The sequence below is a fragment of the Ursus arctos genome, chromosome X (assembly GCF_023065955.2).
Source record: "Ursus arctos isolate Adak ecotype North America chromosome X, UrsArc2.0, whole genome shotgun sequence".
NCBI classification, from domain to species: domain Eukaryota; kingdom Metazoa; phylum Chordata; class Mammalia; order Carnivora; family Ursidae; genus Ursus; species Ursus arctos.
The window spans coordinates 5,755,877-5,772,606 of record NC_079873.1 but is presented as its reverse complement, the minus strand read 5'-3'; positions in this window follow the sequence as shown (position 1 = coordinate 5,772,606).

Sequence of the window (16,730 nt, the reverse complement as noted above, 5' to 3'; positions counted from 1 at the left end):
TTCAATAATAATATTTTTAAAAAATACCCCCTAATTTTCCCCAAAATAAAAAGTAAGAATAAATAAGTGTATAATAGCTATATTTTCCAGGGTGGTAGAGCTCTGGGCACATTCCCTCAAAGACAGGGAGTTGACTTGAACTAAAGCACCGAAAACCCCACTTTCACAAATGTGTCTGTTGCATCAGTCGATGCCAACCATGGAAGAAACGGGTTTACACAGACAGTTGTGGAGTCCTTTTTGGTTAGGAATTAGACTATAACCCAGACTGATTAAATATTACCCATGCTTAGGCAAAACAAGGAAAGAACCCATGTCCTGGAGACAGGAAATTAACCCAGAGTCCAGCCTGGGGTAGGTGCTCCGTGAATATTTGTTGAATCGTGTCTGGGTGGTAAACACTCATGGAGGCAAAATCAAGAGATGGAGGAGTGTGCCGAAATTGGCACAAGGTACAAAGAGCTGCTGGGCCTCAGCCACCGCGATCACAGGCACATTTCTGCTGGCACAACTCGCGTTCGTATCTCCCTGAGATTTTTCATCCCCTTCCTAAATCTGTTCAACACAGTTTCTTAGCAGGGCACTCTGCAAGACTTTGGGTTTCAAGTCCATGTTAACGGAAGGTTTTTTAACATAGATGTTTTCTTTTTCATTCACTAATGGCAGCGTCGATAATGCCCCACTCATAAAAATCATATATATATCATAATACTACTTTGAAATGGTTTGCATGGGGCTCTACTTAGCAGCCCTACTTGATGTTTAGATCTGAGACTATTCATTTGAGGGACGCCTGGGTGGCTCAGTCGGTTAAGCCTCTGCCTTCGGCTCGGGTCCTGGTCTCAGGGTCCTGGGATCAAGTCCCACATCAGGCTCCTTGCTCAGTGGGGAGCCTGCTTCTCCCTCTGTCTGCCTCTCCCCTCTGCTTATGCTGTCTCTCTCTCTCTGTCTCTGACAAATAAATAAATAAAATCTTAAAAAAAAAAAAGACTATTCATTTGTTAATATCTAATTAAACTTGTAAGTAGAGAGGAAATAAGCCTTGGTTGGTCCCCGGTGTTGACATTACATTCCTTGAAAGCAGACTTTGATGTTTCAGTGGTGGAGTGAGGCTGTAACAGAAGATTCCCGATGATACTGAGATGATTCAAAGGAACACAAGCTCCTCTGAATTCTTCTCCTCTCTTCCACTTTGTCAGCCCTTCCAGATACCTGCTCTTCCAAATGGGGGACTTATTTGTCTTTCATGAGCTGCAATGAGACACTCTCATTTTTATACTGAATCTATGGCTTTCACACATTATAGCTTTGGGTTTTATATATTATCCTTAGAGTCAAAATAAATGATTATGGATATCTGTAATTACAGTTATTGATGGAATTAGCTGAATAATGGAGGGCTGTTTTGGTTTCATTGAGGCTCTGTTTTGTTTATATTGGAATAATTTTGTGACATAATAATATATCAAATAGGATGCTCGAGAGGGTGATTTTAGGGAACTTAGGCCAAATGCTCTCCCAAGGGCTTACATGCAGTTTTAATAATATTCAGCTAAACACATAATCAGATGTTTCTCATATATTTTCAAAAGCCCCATATGGTTTGAAATGCCTGCCAGATTTCTCTGTTTTGATAAACAGAATGACATTTATTTAAACAGTTCTGAAAAATATCTTCGTTCTCTATACCCAGGAGAGTTAATGAAGTCCCTGTTTTAAGCAAGGAAATGCCACATAGCCTGGACCCATCCTGTTGATGATTCTGATTTTATCTCTCAGGTGTCATTCTGGAGAGACCCAAAGTATACTAGTCTTTACAAATGTCAGGGTTTTCTATGAGAAACAAACTGAGGGCTACAGAGGGGAGGGGGGTGGGGGAATGGGATAGACCGGTGATGGGTAGTAAGGAGGGCACGTATTGCATGGTGCACTGGGTGTTATACACAGCTAATGAATCATTGAGCCTTACATCGGAAACCAGGGATGTACTGTATGGTGACTAACATAATATAATAAAAAATCATTATTAAAAAATAAATAAATAAATAAATAAATAAATAAATAACAAAAAAAAAAACAAAAAAAAAAACAAATGTCAGGGTTTTAAACCAAGGATGGTTGATAGCAAGTGTCTGTGACCTCAGTGAACTGGTTCGCATTGAGTTTTTTAAAAAGTGATTTGTTACATGTTGCCCATGAAATGTGGTATGCTCTAAAGAGGTTGTTAGTTTTACCACATGACACCCAATATACTTATCATAAATTCCAATTAATACAAGTCCAAACAGAGTGACTGGGATGAATTGAGTAGGGAAATGAGTGAGCCCTTTAGACTTTGTTGGGTTATGTTGACATATTTTCTACACTGGCTCTGTGGGTCATTGCACCTACTTATTTACATAGTAAGGAACTTTAATGGAACCGAAAATCCCTGTCCTTGAAAAATGGGCTGTTTTTGTTTTGTTTGGCATTTTTCCCTGTCCACCTTCCCCATCTTTGAGATTTGCTTTGACAGCTCTGAAGTTTCGGTTATATACAGTAATATCCACAAAGTAAGGAGATAATTAGGTTGCGTGATATGTTTTCATCCTGAAAACCACAACTTTTAAAGATTCCTGTAGTTTTCCCCTGTCCTTGCCTGCTGACCGCCAGTTAACCAGACCAAACCAAAGGCATAGGGCAGCGCCCATGCTAGCACCCACAGCTTTGCTTCTTCTCTCATCCGCCACTTGGAATTGTGTGGTTTAGGTGAAGTTCAGCTGTACAAAAGCTATTTCCCAAAGCTGTCAATAAAGTACAAAAAAAGGCTTTTGATTTCAAACCGAGCACCAGATACTTAGAATTGTGTGTTGTTGCCAACTATTGGAGGAAGTCCACACTTCGTTTACTCTCTAAGAAACATGGGCAAGAAATACCGTGGTGTCAGAATGTCCACGATTTGGAAACTGGATTCGTCCTGCTGAGGCCGAGGACAATCCAGAGAATAAGGTCTGGTTGGCCCCTCACGGGATGTATGTCCGTGTTGAGTTACTGTGCCAGCCGTTTCCAAGATTTGCAAAGTGAGCCCTCTCTTCTTTGTGGCTTCGCTTTTGTAAAATCAGGCGCTTGCAAGCTTCATTTCGGGCTTTGGCTTCCATGTTTTCCTTATATTTATCTGTATCACTTCTTTGAATGATAACGTTTAAATCATGCTACTGAGTCCTTATGAGAAGCTTCATCATCATAATAATACTTATTTTACCCTATACCATACTTATTCAGGCTTATACCAATCCATTCGCTACCTTTTTACCTTAACGATGATGCCGGAACTTTCCTTTTCAATACTCAAAATATCTTTTCAAAAGTATCATGGTATGTTTTGAGGCAAAGAGCCTGCATTAGGTAGTTTTTGGTAATTACTAAAATTAATACTCATCTCATCAAGATGATTTCTGCATTCATAGGATGAAACAAGTTTCAAAAATAGACAGACCTAACTGTATTTTCAAATAACTACTGGCAAGACCATCTGCTAACAGAGTTTGGAATTTTCTATTTTGAAACTACAGAATAAAACACCATTTTTAATTTGAGATTGTCCAGGACATTAAAGGGAGAGGAGAGTGTGTCGATATTGGTGACAGTAGAGGAACTGCTGATATTGGAGCGAGAAATTTCTAATGGAAAGATTGATATGATATCTGACTCAAAGACTCCACTGCATCTGGGATCAGGTGGGGTGAGCTTTCTGCTTTCCCCTGGAATGAACAGACAGAAAGGGCTTTCAGGTGGTGCCTATTAATCAGCGCCCCTCCCCACCCCCCCCCCCCCCCCCGCCCCGCCAAGTCTGACAGGTGCACCATTGTCATGTGCATGGCCTTTGTTGGCTTCAGTTCCCTGACTCCTGAAAAGCTGCGAGGCTGTTGGGGAGAAATTCATAAGCGAGCTTACATTTAAAGTAAGAATGTCGGTTGTCTAGATTTTGTAGAATTAAAAAAATAATTTTGAGTAATTTCATAAGAAAAGAAGACTAGATCTGTAAAAAGGCAGGCTTTGTTATGCTAACACAACTCTCAGAAACAAATGAAAAAGTAACAATGTGAGTAAAGTTAAAGAGGAAGATAGGAAATCATTCAGATAATCTCCAGGTGCGAACACATTATTATTTTTTTTAAAGATTTATTTACTTATTTTAAAAGAGAGAGAGAGCATGGGGGGATGGGCAGAGGGAGTGAGAGAGATACAGTCTTAAGCAGACTCCGTGCTGAGCTGGGAGCCTGATGGGGGCTCAATCTCACAACCCTGAGATCATGACCTGAGCTGAACCCATTGCGCCATATCGGTGCCCCACGAACACATTATTTTTTATACTAAAGTATCTGCCTGCATTGCTGAATTCAAAATACCTGAATATGTTGCACAGAAAAGTGTTTTGTAAATCTTATGAAAATGAGTAGTCGAATAGAATTTTCCACTCACAGTCATTTTTTACTTATTTAAAACAAAAAACAAATTTTTGTTTCGTAATGTGAATAACAGATCCATTGTTCATGATGTCAAAGGCACTTGACTTTTAAGAAATCTCCCCAACACTGATGGGATAGTGCATGGGGTCTTACTATCCTTTACCAAAGACTGGTCTTACTTTATACCTGAAAACACTGAAACATACTTCCAACAGGTATGAATGAGAAAGACGTATAATGAGTAAACACTCCTTGTATTTTCCAATAAATCTTTCCAAACCAGAATATATATTCATATATATTTATAAGCAGAATTGAATTTTAAAACAAGCACAGAGGAGAAATAAATAATAGTACGTGGATATTTTATTATCTCTTAAAATAGCCTTATTTGAAAAGACCATCATTCTGTGGTACATGGACCCACTTGATCTTGAAATAACCATGGATTGGGTGCATCCCATTACCATCAGCAAGCCAACTTTAAGGCAATAAGAAGGAAGACAGGTCACCTCTGGGACTCCCATGGCCAACTTAAGTGGGAAGGACCAGCAGGAAATCACTTGAGTTCTTTGAAGAAGAAATGGCAAAGGTACCTTTCAGTTATCATTACTTGGAAACAACTACAGATCATATATTTGTATGTAGGAAAGTAGATCTAGGGGCCCCTGAGTAGCTTAGTTGATTGAGTGTCTGCCTTCGGATCAGGTCATGATCCCAGGGTCCTGGGATCAAGCCCCACGTTGGGCTCCCTGCTCAGTGGGGAGCCTGCTTCTCCCTCTCCCTCTTCCTCTGCCCCTCTCCCCTGCCCATGCTCTCTCTCTCTCTGTCTCTCTCTCAAATAAATAAATAAATTAAAATCTTAAAAAAAAAGAAAATGGATCTAGTGCATACTTTGAAAGAGAGCTGGGCATTTAGCAAGTAGCAACACAAACCCCTAGAATTTGTCTAGTTTTTATGTTGGGCGGCATTTAATAGAAACTGGGTGAGTATCCCACATGAGATAGAGACAAGCAGAGGACTGGGTGTTTCTATGCTGTGCAAACCCATCTTTCCTTAGTAAAACCCCGAAAATACACCTGCTAACTGCCTGCTGGGTTATCACAATCTCTGCATCATCACAGCATATCCACCTGGTTACGATTACTGATGAATATTGTTCACATTAAGATCTGAAGATGAGACTGACTTTCTTTACTTAATTAAATACAGTAAGCATGTTACATAAATTAATGGACTTTTTTGCATGTAAACTTTTCTTGTAATAACCCCTCAAAGAGTAAGAACTTGAAAAGAATGATAATTCAGTGTCTTTGCAGCTAAAAGGATTTTAATGGTATTTCTTGACATTTTGTTGGCTTGCAAGTGGGCCACGTCACTGAATGCAATGTGTACAGGGACGTTTACTTGTCATAGCATCTTTGACAAGTGAAATTCCCCCATTAGACTATAAATAAAAACAGCTGTGCAATCTCAGGCAAGTTGCATAAACTGAAGATGTGTCAAATTTAAAAATGAAACAGTTATTGTGGAATTAAACTCCTTCAGCTTTTGAATATCATTATAGACAATTTAATAAGGCATTTTAGACTAACTGTGTCTTTTTGCAAAAAAATAAAGTAAAAAAACAAATAGAGGGGCGCCTGGGTGGCACAGCGGTTAAGCGTCTGCCTTCGGCTCAGGGCATGATCCCGGTGTTCTGGGATCGAGCCCCACATCAGGCTCCTCCGCTATGAGCCTGCTTCTTCCTCTCCTACTCCCCCTGCTTGTGTTCCCTCTCTCACTGGCTGTCTCTATCTCTGTCAAATAAATAAATAAAATCTTTAAAAAAAAAAACAACAAATAGAACCCAGAGGCTTCCAACTTCAACTTAGTTTTGTTTTTGTTTTTGTTGTGAATCCTTCCCAATTATTGTTATAAAACAAAATGCAAAACCAAAAAATATAGATAAGAATTCCATCAATAAGATTATTAAATTACATATTTGATTAGAGCTGTTTAAATTTAGATCATAAATCAAGTGAGATTGAGAATGCATCGACTAAAAAGCCAAGTTTGAAAATGTTAAACAGTCTCTCATCATTTAAATAGAAGCCATTTGTTATTCGGAACTCTCTACTGATGCTATAAATATTTTATATATGATACATACTAGTTTAGTCTCCTGAGAGCTGAGCAAAACTGTCTTAAAAAATTTGGGTGAATTAAGTGTCATTCATTCAGATACAATGTAGAAGTAGAGAGAAGTCATTAGAACAGTTTAAGAAAATTATATGTGGTAGAGGAAGGAGAAATCCTCCAATCGAGTAAAGGGAACCTGCAAAATCATATAGAGTTTTCTAATAAAGCCCAGAAGGATATAGTCCATGACATCATAAATTCATGGGACTTTTAAGATTAAATTAGTTAGTCACGGCCCCTCCATGTAGCAAAAACTCCAGGGACTTCATTATCTTGCCCAAAGTGGCAGAGCTTGTTAGCAGCAGACTCAAAACTAGTCTATTTGTTCTATACCTGATTGATTTTACTGTAATATCAGAATATATACATTTTAATGTGAAAGTTTCCCAAGACTTTTATTGATCTACCTACAAATATTATAGGTGGATTCCCGAAGATATCTCAAGTTACCTTTCATTGTTTGGTTTTTACTCTAGCTGCTTTTCCTTTCTCTAATTTTTTTTTTAAGATTTTATTTATTTATTCAACAGAGATAGAGACAGCCAGCGAGAGAGGGAACACAAGCAAGGGGAGTGGGAGAGGAAGAAGCAGGCTCATAGCAGAGGAGCCTGATGTGGGGCTCGATCCCATAACGCTGGGATCACGCCCTGAGCCGAAGGCAGACACTTAACCGCTGTGCCACCCAGGCGCCCCTTCCTTTCTCTAATTGACCTTTTACACTGAGTAGTCCCAGGTACTGTGGGAACGCTGAGTGGGACTGGGTAATTTTGCATTTCTGAGAGAGAAGTTACAGGAGCTCTGGAGCATACACACAGAAAAGAGTTCTTTCTCATTTTGCCCCCCAAACCGTAGCTCCTGATGTAATCCATAAAAATAGTAGAACGTTGCTTTCAGAGATTTCCGCAGGCAGCCGATGGTGCGGCTGTTCATAGCCATCTTGTTCTCTCTTATTGACACTGAAGATCATGGAAGGAGATCTCAGTCTCCTGTGTGTTGCACACGACGCCTGTCCCACACAAATGTCCCCTTGACCCTGTCTAGTTGAGCCTAATGTGTATGTCCCTCAGCTATGAGAGAAGTGACCAAGAGAAGGCCAAACTCATCCTTCACCTAGACAAAATGTCAATGGTTGGGTTATGCTAATAAATTATCCCTGCATTACAACTGTCTGTAGGTTTCTATGGGCAAAAGGTAAAATTACATCCAGCCACAAAATTGCATATGTACTCTGAGCCAAAAAAAAAATAAACGAAACAAAGATTTTCTTTTTGTTTTCATATAAAGGCGAAATTGTAGAGGTATTCTGGTGATGGTACAAAATAGACACTTTCAAGCTCTTGGGCATTTGAGCCAGAGAAGACACATAAGGCAAGAATTAAGGGGTACTGATGCATCACTTCTCTTTGTAAGTGTCTGTCAAGCATTCTAGAAACGCTTATCAGCTTCATCTTTATGATCATGATTGTTTTTACCAAAGTATTCAGGTAGATCAAATAGATGTAATTGTTGATTTTCTTTTCCATTCATTTTTACCGAGGGCTGTGGCAGGCACTAAGGATATTCAGAGATGAAAGTCCTATCCCTGTTTACTGAAGTCTATTAAAACCAGGGACATGGTACTTGATGTCTCTTAAGCCCTAAAGAGGTGACAAGTACTCCTTCTGAGCATTCTTTTGATGTCCTAAATGCCGATGAGTTCAGCCTCTGCTGGTTTACTAGACAACCACTCAGTTCTGAACGGAAATATCATCAGACATAATCCACTGGCATAGGCCAGACAGATTAATAGGGAGGGTCATTAATGGGGTTCCAAGATCAGTGTGATTCTAGCTGCATACAGAGCTCAGGACACGAGATGTAGTGAGAAATATCTTCTTTAAAAAGAGCACCTGCTGGGAAAGGCAAGAGAGACCACTCTTGAAGGGAGAAGAAAGTAGTAGCTCTACTTTACAACTACCATAGAGGGAATCATCGTATATTTTATTAGGAAGATGTTCACACATGTAGGCATGAGTTCATAAAAATGACATACCAACTAAACTGTGGTGCCAAGACTGAGAAGTTTTGTCGAAAACACCAAGGATAAATCCAGCCACAAAATTACGTACGTACTCTGAGCCAAAAAAATATAAATTTCTTTGTTTCTCCCTCACCTCCAGGTCTTTCCAGAAGCCAACATGCATAAAGGAATACCACGTTGAACCTGTGGTGAGCTGTAGGTATGACATTATCAATCTACGAATTACTTTGGGTCCAAGTGTTTCACTCGTGTTGATCTTGCCTCTTCCTCAAAGCTGGGAAAGCTGTGGCAACTGGAACCTTCGAGGCGGGGCGCCTGGGTGGCTCAGTTGGCTTCGCGTCCCACTCATGGTCTCAGCTCAGGTCATGATCTCAGGGTTGTGAGGTCAAGCCCCACGTCAGGCACCACGCTCAGCGGGGAGTCTGCTTGAGATTCTGTCTCCCTCTCCCTCTGCCCCTCCCACTCGTGCTCTCTGGCTCTCTAAAATGAATACATTTTTGAAGTCTAAAAATAAATAAATAAATAAAAATATCCCTTTGAGGCATCAGCACTCAGCATTCCAATGGCTTATGTCATAAATGTTTGGAAAACATCCTTTTGGTAAACTGAGGGAAATTTGCCATAGATTAAACCATGTAAAGGCTAGCTGGGTGACTTCCTGTCCAATCTCATCTCCTCCTCTGTACCCATTTCTCAGTCCGTCATCCAGTCCCTGTGCAGCAACAGTAAATACTGTTGTGAGAATCATGGTGTCCTTGTAAAATCTGATGAAAGCTATGGCCCTTTGCCACAGGAACTATCCAGTACACACAAAATTGCACCAGTGTGTTCAGGATGTTCCTGACCCATCACTGCCAATCCATAGATCCCGCGTAGCACCCACCTGCTCACTAGCCCAGCCCTGCGCTCTTGCTGTGGTCTGAGGAACACAGGGCTTTCCTCCATGGCCCACCATATTCCTGAGTTCTTAAGTCAAGTAAATTTGGCTGTTGTTGAATGCCTTGGTCCCCTGTCACAGATTTATACTTCACATTATTAGGTTAAGGTTTATCTGAAATCAAAGGAAAATCTTATTTTGTTTCACTTGGCATTAAAGTGATAAGTCCACCAAAACCTGTTTTGAATGACATTTCCTAATATCTGGGTGCAATGGCATCATTGGCCAACACTTCTTGGGCTGAGGAGAAAACTTCTAGAACGTCTGGATGAGGAACTCAGCAAATCCTCTTCCCAAAAAGCCTTGATAAAACTGGAAATGATCAAAAATAACCATTTCAAGTTTCTGAAATCAGACCAAAGGACATATAAGAGCTGTCAAGCATTTCCTTAGTAGTTCTCTTGTCAAAACTTCAAGATCCTGCATTGTCTTCCTGTCCTGTCCATTTTGCCAAGCCTAACCCTAGATCAACACAACTATCTGATCTTTCATATCCAGCATCAGATAACAATGCCTTTTTTCCTCTTGGAAAAACCCAACTGACCTACCAACCAGCCCCAGGTCTGTGCCATTGGTCCCCCATGAATTCCAGTACTATCTGGGGCTGCGTACCACTTAGAGATGCCTTCATTTCCCCCTGCAGCCTCCTCTGACGTTACCCTAGGTGGTTATGCTACATTTTTGCTGCTCATTTAAGCCTTCTTTCCCATTCTTGCTTCCCTGGATCCTCTGGTAATATGGTTCCTCTGTATCCTGGAGGGAAAAGAACAATCAAGTCAGAACTAAGTCAAAGTGAGTGCCTAGTGAGCCAGCCTAGTTATCCTCTCCTTTTCCGTCTTCTTTCTCACTTGGCAGCATCCTCCCTTTGCCCAAGTTGAGAGCCGCATACTCAGCACCCTCCTGAGCAATTTCTCGCCCCTTGTCCTCCAGCTTCAGCTGCCTTCTCTATGGGCTCCCTTGCTTCAACTCATCAAAACCTAAAAAAATCGTACAATTACTCCTTCCCAGGAAGAAAAACGTCTTCACATCACCTTACACCTGTCTGTCTCTCCTTTCATAGCCATATTCCTTTCGTAACCATATTTTTGTTATGTGGGAAAACACACAACATAAAATTCACCATTTGAACTATCTGAAAATGGCATTTCACATTTTAAAGTGCACGCTTTGGTGGCATTTCGTACATGCACAATGTATGGGGACACTCACCACTGTCACGTTCCAGAACATTTTCAACACTCGAAAAAGGGACCCTGAAACCATCAGTAGTCCCTCTGTCTCCCAGCCAAGCTCGGCAACCACTGATCTGCTCTCTCTCTCTCTCTGGCGTTTCTTGTTCTGGATATGACACATGAATTCAGAGCCATATTTCTTGCAAAGATTGTAAACAGCTAACAGCATCCTCAGTCTCATTCTCCCATGTTCTTCTCAAGCCAATCTAACCTAACCCAGATGCAGATGGGAGAGCCCTCATGTCTGCCACTGAGCAGCTCTCTCAAAGACCTCACAGGACAATCCCATTTGTCATCCAAGGGCTCTGTAGTCCTTTCCTCCTGCACTCTTGTGAAACATTGGAAACACATCAGGAGGGCTTATTTGGATTGCAATTTACATTTCTTGTTCTCAACCAAGATGTGAACACCCACTCATAATGCCATGTCCAGTAGTGGAAAATTCACAGATACCACAGCCCTCGTACCGGGTTTCTGGACTTTTACTTCTCTGCTCGTCCAGTTGGACTTCCGAAAAGGCCGCCTCGGGTTCATTTGCGTTTTAGATTTTTATTATCAGTTTTGTTTTCATATATTAAGTCAAAGTGGGTATTTCACATTGTATCATTGCCTCCTGAAATTATACGTTCTAGGTTTGTGAGTGGTTTTTGAAGGTTCAAGTGCATAAAAACATGGTGAATTGGCCTAGACCTTCAGTTTTTATCAAGAATTGTAAAGTCTCGGGGCATCTGTGTGGCTCAGTCGGTGAAGTGTCTGCCTTTGGCTCAGGTCACGGTCCTGGGGTCCTGGTATTGAGCTCCACGTCGGGCTCCCTGCTCAGCGAGAAGCCTGCTTCTCTCTCTCCCTGCCGCCTGCTCGTGCTCGCCCTCGCCATCTCTCTCTCTCAGATAAATAAGTAGAATCTTAAAAAAAAAAAAAAAGACGTAGGTCTTCAGATGATTTAGGGCCTACTTTATCAGGTATATTTTTAAAAATATAACTTAAAATATATTCTCTCTGAATATAGAAAGCATTTGTGGGACCATTACCTATCTACAGAAATGGGAAAATGTTTAAAACTCATTTTTCAAAATTCTGTCTGATAGCCATATGGAAAAATGGGGGTAGGGTGAGGAGGGGATTTGTTTTTAGAGTTGTTTTTTCTTCTTCCTAAAATGAGAGGGACTGTCACTGCCAATCTGAAAGCTAATGCCGGAAATAATTCAGAGTTATCCAGGGACACCTTTGTTCTTGCTAGAAGTTGACATTTACAGATTTGCAGAAGGTCATCTTGTCCCTTAGGCCAGAAGACAGCATAACATTAATTTCCCTATTTAATTAAATCAACTCCAAAGGAACAAGTGATCCAGGACTGTTGCCTGAAAATTATTACCGGGTTTGGAAGAGTAATGGAGTAAACAAGAGAACATTATTTGTTAATGTCAGTGAAATAATAAGATTGTGATTTTTGTTCCCACAAGACATCATTACCTAATAACACACTCAGTGCTGGGTTTCCAGCATCAAGGTAAGAAGCTTATGCTAAGGTCAGTAGACTAGGTTAAAAACATTTCTTAATTGTAATATGCTGGCTGCTGGGGTTGCAATTTTCTTTATCATTGGTGGTTTTGGAAAGCTTCTTTATATGTGAAATGAAGTTCGGATTTTAAAAAAACCCTCTATGCTATATGGAATTAGTATTTTGATTATTCAAGGGTTTTGGACCATACTGTGGTTTAAAAAGTTCTTTCTCGGGGCGCCTGGGTGGCACAGCGGTTAAGCATCTGCCTTCGGCTCAGGGCGTGATCCCGGCGTTGTGGGATCGAGCCCCACATCAGGCTCCTCCGCTATGAGCCTGCTTCTTCCTCTCCCACTCCCCCTGCTTGTGTTCCCTCTCTCGCTGGCTGTCTCTATCTCTGTCGAATAAATAAATAAAATCTTTAAAAAAAATAAAATAAAAATAAAAAGTTCTTTCTCATCATCGACTTGATGAGATGTTTTTTCCCATTTACTTAAGCTGTATTTTAAGCCTCTGATTAATTCAGAATTGAGTAGTGATTGCCCATCACTTCTGGACATGCGACTTACTCGGTCCTTCAGAAGTAAAAGGGATTGGGGGTTTTGATTGTTCCTTGTTTGCGGTGTGTGTATGTGTGAGAGAGAGACAGAGACAGAGACAGGGAGACAGTGCACATTATTTGTGGCGACATGTCTGAGATATTGTCTACCAGGGAAGCTCATTAAAGAATCAGGATCCAGGATTTTAACTAGGGAGCTGATCACAGAGGCACCCCCTGCCTAGCATGTACCAAAATTCCAGACTCTCAGAAGGAGAGCAGGTGTTCACCATAAACCACATTGTTCATACAAACAATTTAGCACAGTGAGCCCCTCGTATCAGAGAATGGTGACAATATTCCTGAACCCCCAAGTTCCCAGATACCAACCAAGGGCCAACTCTGCAAGCAGGAGATCTCTAGGAGAGCAGTCTCAGGTCACCTGTGTTACTATTTTTCTGCGTGACCGTCGTGTCCCTTATGTCTGGCTCAGACATACCTCCAGATCCATCCCCATCATGGAATCTTATGCTTCATCCGTAGGAGTCACTTCCATTCCCTGAGAGGACCGTGTTCTTTCCCACCTGTTCACGGCCTCTTACTCCTTCTTCTGCCTGTGGTGTTGTGGAGATGGCTTATGCCTTGGTAAGCCAACCCAAAATACCATGCAGCCACATACACATGAGTGAGTCAACAAAAGGCTAGGGGTTTTTGAACACTGATGTTTGGAACACTGATGTTTCTGGACATGAATATCCTGTTTATGTTTTTGAAACAGGTATGTTTTGTTTTGTTTTTAATTTTTTTTTAAGATTTTATTTATTTATTTGACAGAGAGACAGCCAGCAAGAGAGGAACACAAGCAGGGGGAGTGGGAGAGGAAGAAGCAGCCTCCCAGTGGAGGAGCCCGATGTGGGGCTCGATCCCAGGACTCTGGGATCATGCCCTGAGCCGGAGGCAGACGCTTAACGACCGAGCCACCCAGGCGGCCCAAAACAGGTATGTTATTATACAGGTTTTACTATCCCTCCATTTCATAGATGATGTCTTTAGGATTTCCTTCTGAAGCTTGTTTCCTTTTCTTCTGATCATTCTTTTAAAAGGATGAATTGAAATGTGGTTCTTTAATAATCAATTATTGCTAGCAAATCTAAATTTTACATATTTCTTCTGATTAAGGAGATTTGCACTTCCTGAATTGCTACCATCTTTAGGGATTTTTCCCCCCTTATAATGTGAAATTTAAACATTAGATTTTTTTTTTTTGTTATAGTAACTCCTCTCTTCATGGAATAGTTGTCATTTATCCTCAGTGATACATTTCAAAGTGTAACAGAGTGACAAGTGTTGGTAATGATGTGAAAAAATTAGAACCCTCAGACACAGCCAGTAAGAATGTAAGAGGGAGCAGCTGCTTTGGAAAACATTTTGGCGGTTCCTCAAAAAGTTAGACACAGACTTACCATATGACTCAGCAATTCCCCTCTTCGATACATACCCAAGAGAACTCAAAACATTTGTTCACAAAGAAACTTGAATATGAATATTTGAAGCAACATATTCCTCCTAGTCAAAAAGTGGGAACAGCCCAAATGGCTATCAGCTGGTGAACAGAGGAACAGAATGTGGCCTATTTATATGAGGAAATATTATTCACCCATAAAAAGGAATGAAATCGTGTTTCGTGCTTCAGTGTCAATGAACTTTGAAAACATTATGCTAAGTAAAAGGAGCCAGACACAAGGGTTGCATATTATATGACTCTACTTACATTAGATACGAGAATTGGCAAGTCTGTAGAGACAGAAGGTAGATTTGTGGTTGCCAGGTGCTGGGAGGAGGGGGTGAAGAGTGCTACTAGGTGGGATGGGATTTCTCTTTGGAGTAATGATGGTATTCTGGAATTAGATAGTAATGATGGTTGCACAATTGTGTGAACATAGTAAAATCACTGAACTCTGTGCTTTTCAAATGGGGGATTTTAGGGTGTGTCAATTATATCTCAAAAAATGAAAAAAAATCAAATCATGAATTTCCATTTGAAGATAAAGTAAAAAGTGTTTTGAGTTTCTCTGTGAAGCACTTTAAAGAACTTTACAACAGAGGACCTAATGAAATTTTTAAAGAGAAATGAGAACTGGAAACCAATGTCAACCCCACTTAATTCAACAGTCATGTGATTGTTTGAAGAATCGTTTCATTCAGCAATTAGTGTTTCCGTTGTCAGAGTCCCCAGTCACAGCTAATAATGCATGGTAATGTACAGTTAGTGATCCTGATAAAGTAAATAGCTTTCTTCATGGGAGTCTTCAGTCTGCTTTGAAATACCGCAGATTTTCTCACAGATACATGAATAGCAGGAGGCAAAGACATATTGAGGGCATTTGGAAATTCTCACTTTCTCCTATCACTCCACCAATAAAAGTAAAAAATGTGAATGATGATGTATGCGAAAAGCTCATGTCTTTCTCCTTACACTCAATTGAAGTGCTGTTACATTTTTCACTCTTGTTAGCTTTGGTAGCTTGTGATCGAGCCAAAAAACAATTGCTCAGAAAGAGGAATTACTTTAAGCAATGCCGTAGTTAAAATTGCATTTCCAGTTACTGCTTTTTCAAGTTCGATGATGTTGTTAGACCATGAGGCTACTTCCTCAGTGTTTATGCTACTTGAAGAAATAGAATCATACTTTCATATTTTTCCATGTTTGTGCTTTTTAAATTGTTTTAACTTTATTTATTTACGATGCCTGCTTAAGAGCACTTTATCTTTTGTGCTGTGCTATTTGATCAAGTAAAATTGCAACAAACTTCTTCACCAATAACAGGGGAGCAGTTGGAGTACCTTGAATGTATAAACAGAGTACTGGTAGGATAAATTAAGTGTCCAAAAGTGATGACAGGTTTTAAAAGATCCTTTTATTTGGGGTTTTTATTTTTGTTAACATGTTATAAAATTAGGCATGCTCATTATAGGAAAGTAAGAAGAAATATTTATTCATCTACTTAAGGAAAATTACTGAATATCTACCGTCTGTCAGACTCAGGGAATAGGAGGTTGAATAAGGCACACAAAGGAACTCTTAATTATGGAGGCGTCTGCTAGTGCGCCAGAGGGGGCCCTCCATCTGGTCAGTGGGTGCATCCTGGTTCCCCGAAGCAGATGATTAGGGACCTCCTCTTACTTTCTTTCTACTGCTCTAAGATCCCACAGTTTCACTTGACCCCACGAGTGAGGCCATGAGTGGGTCCAGGAGTAAGAATCGTAAAAACCTAGCAGTTGTATTCATGTTTATTCATTATAATCCCATAAAATTGTAAATCACTGGTCAGAAAACCAGAAAACATGAATTACTTGGGAATTTGGGAATACTTCAAAAGAAATCTGAATCAAAGCATAAATCAACAACCTATTAGGGATGGGGTTTGATCATAGTTCCGCCGCCCAGGAAACCTTTACAGTAAAAGACAAGGTAAATGGTAAGAAATTCTAGAAGAGAAACATCAAAATGAGATACATGTACATCCTGGAGAGCCACTGCTCACAGCTTTGGATTGCTTCACATAAATAACAAGCACAGAACTTTCATTTCCTGCTCCGTGTTGCTTACGGAGTTCCTTGCGTCGTTCTGGGGAGAGCAGGGCACCATTTGTCCACCAGTTATAGCAGAGGAAGGCGTGGGTACCTAACTCATTCGAATGTTCCATAGGATCAGCAGTGAATGGCCATAGGCTGAGCATTGAAATCTGTTGTCTTGGCTGATCCTTCTAATAGCCTACAAATCAAATATTATTAGTATCTCCACCTTACGGATATGAAAACAGATGGATAGAGAGCTAAGTATGTTGCCTGGAAATGAAGAGCGAGTGATTGGTA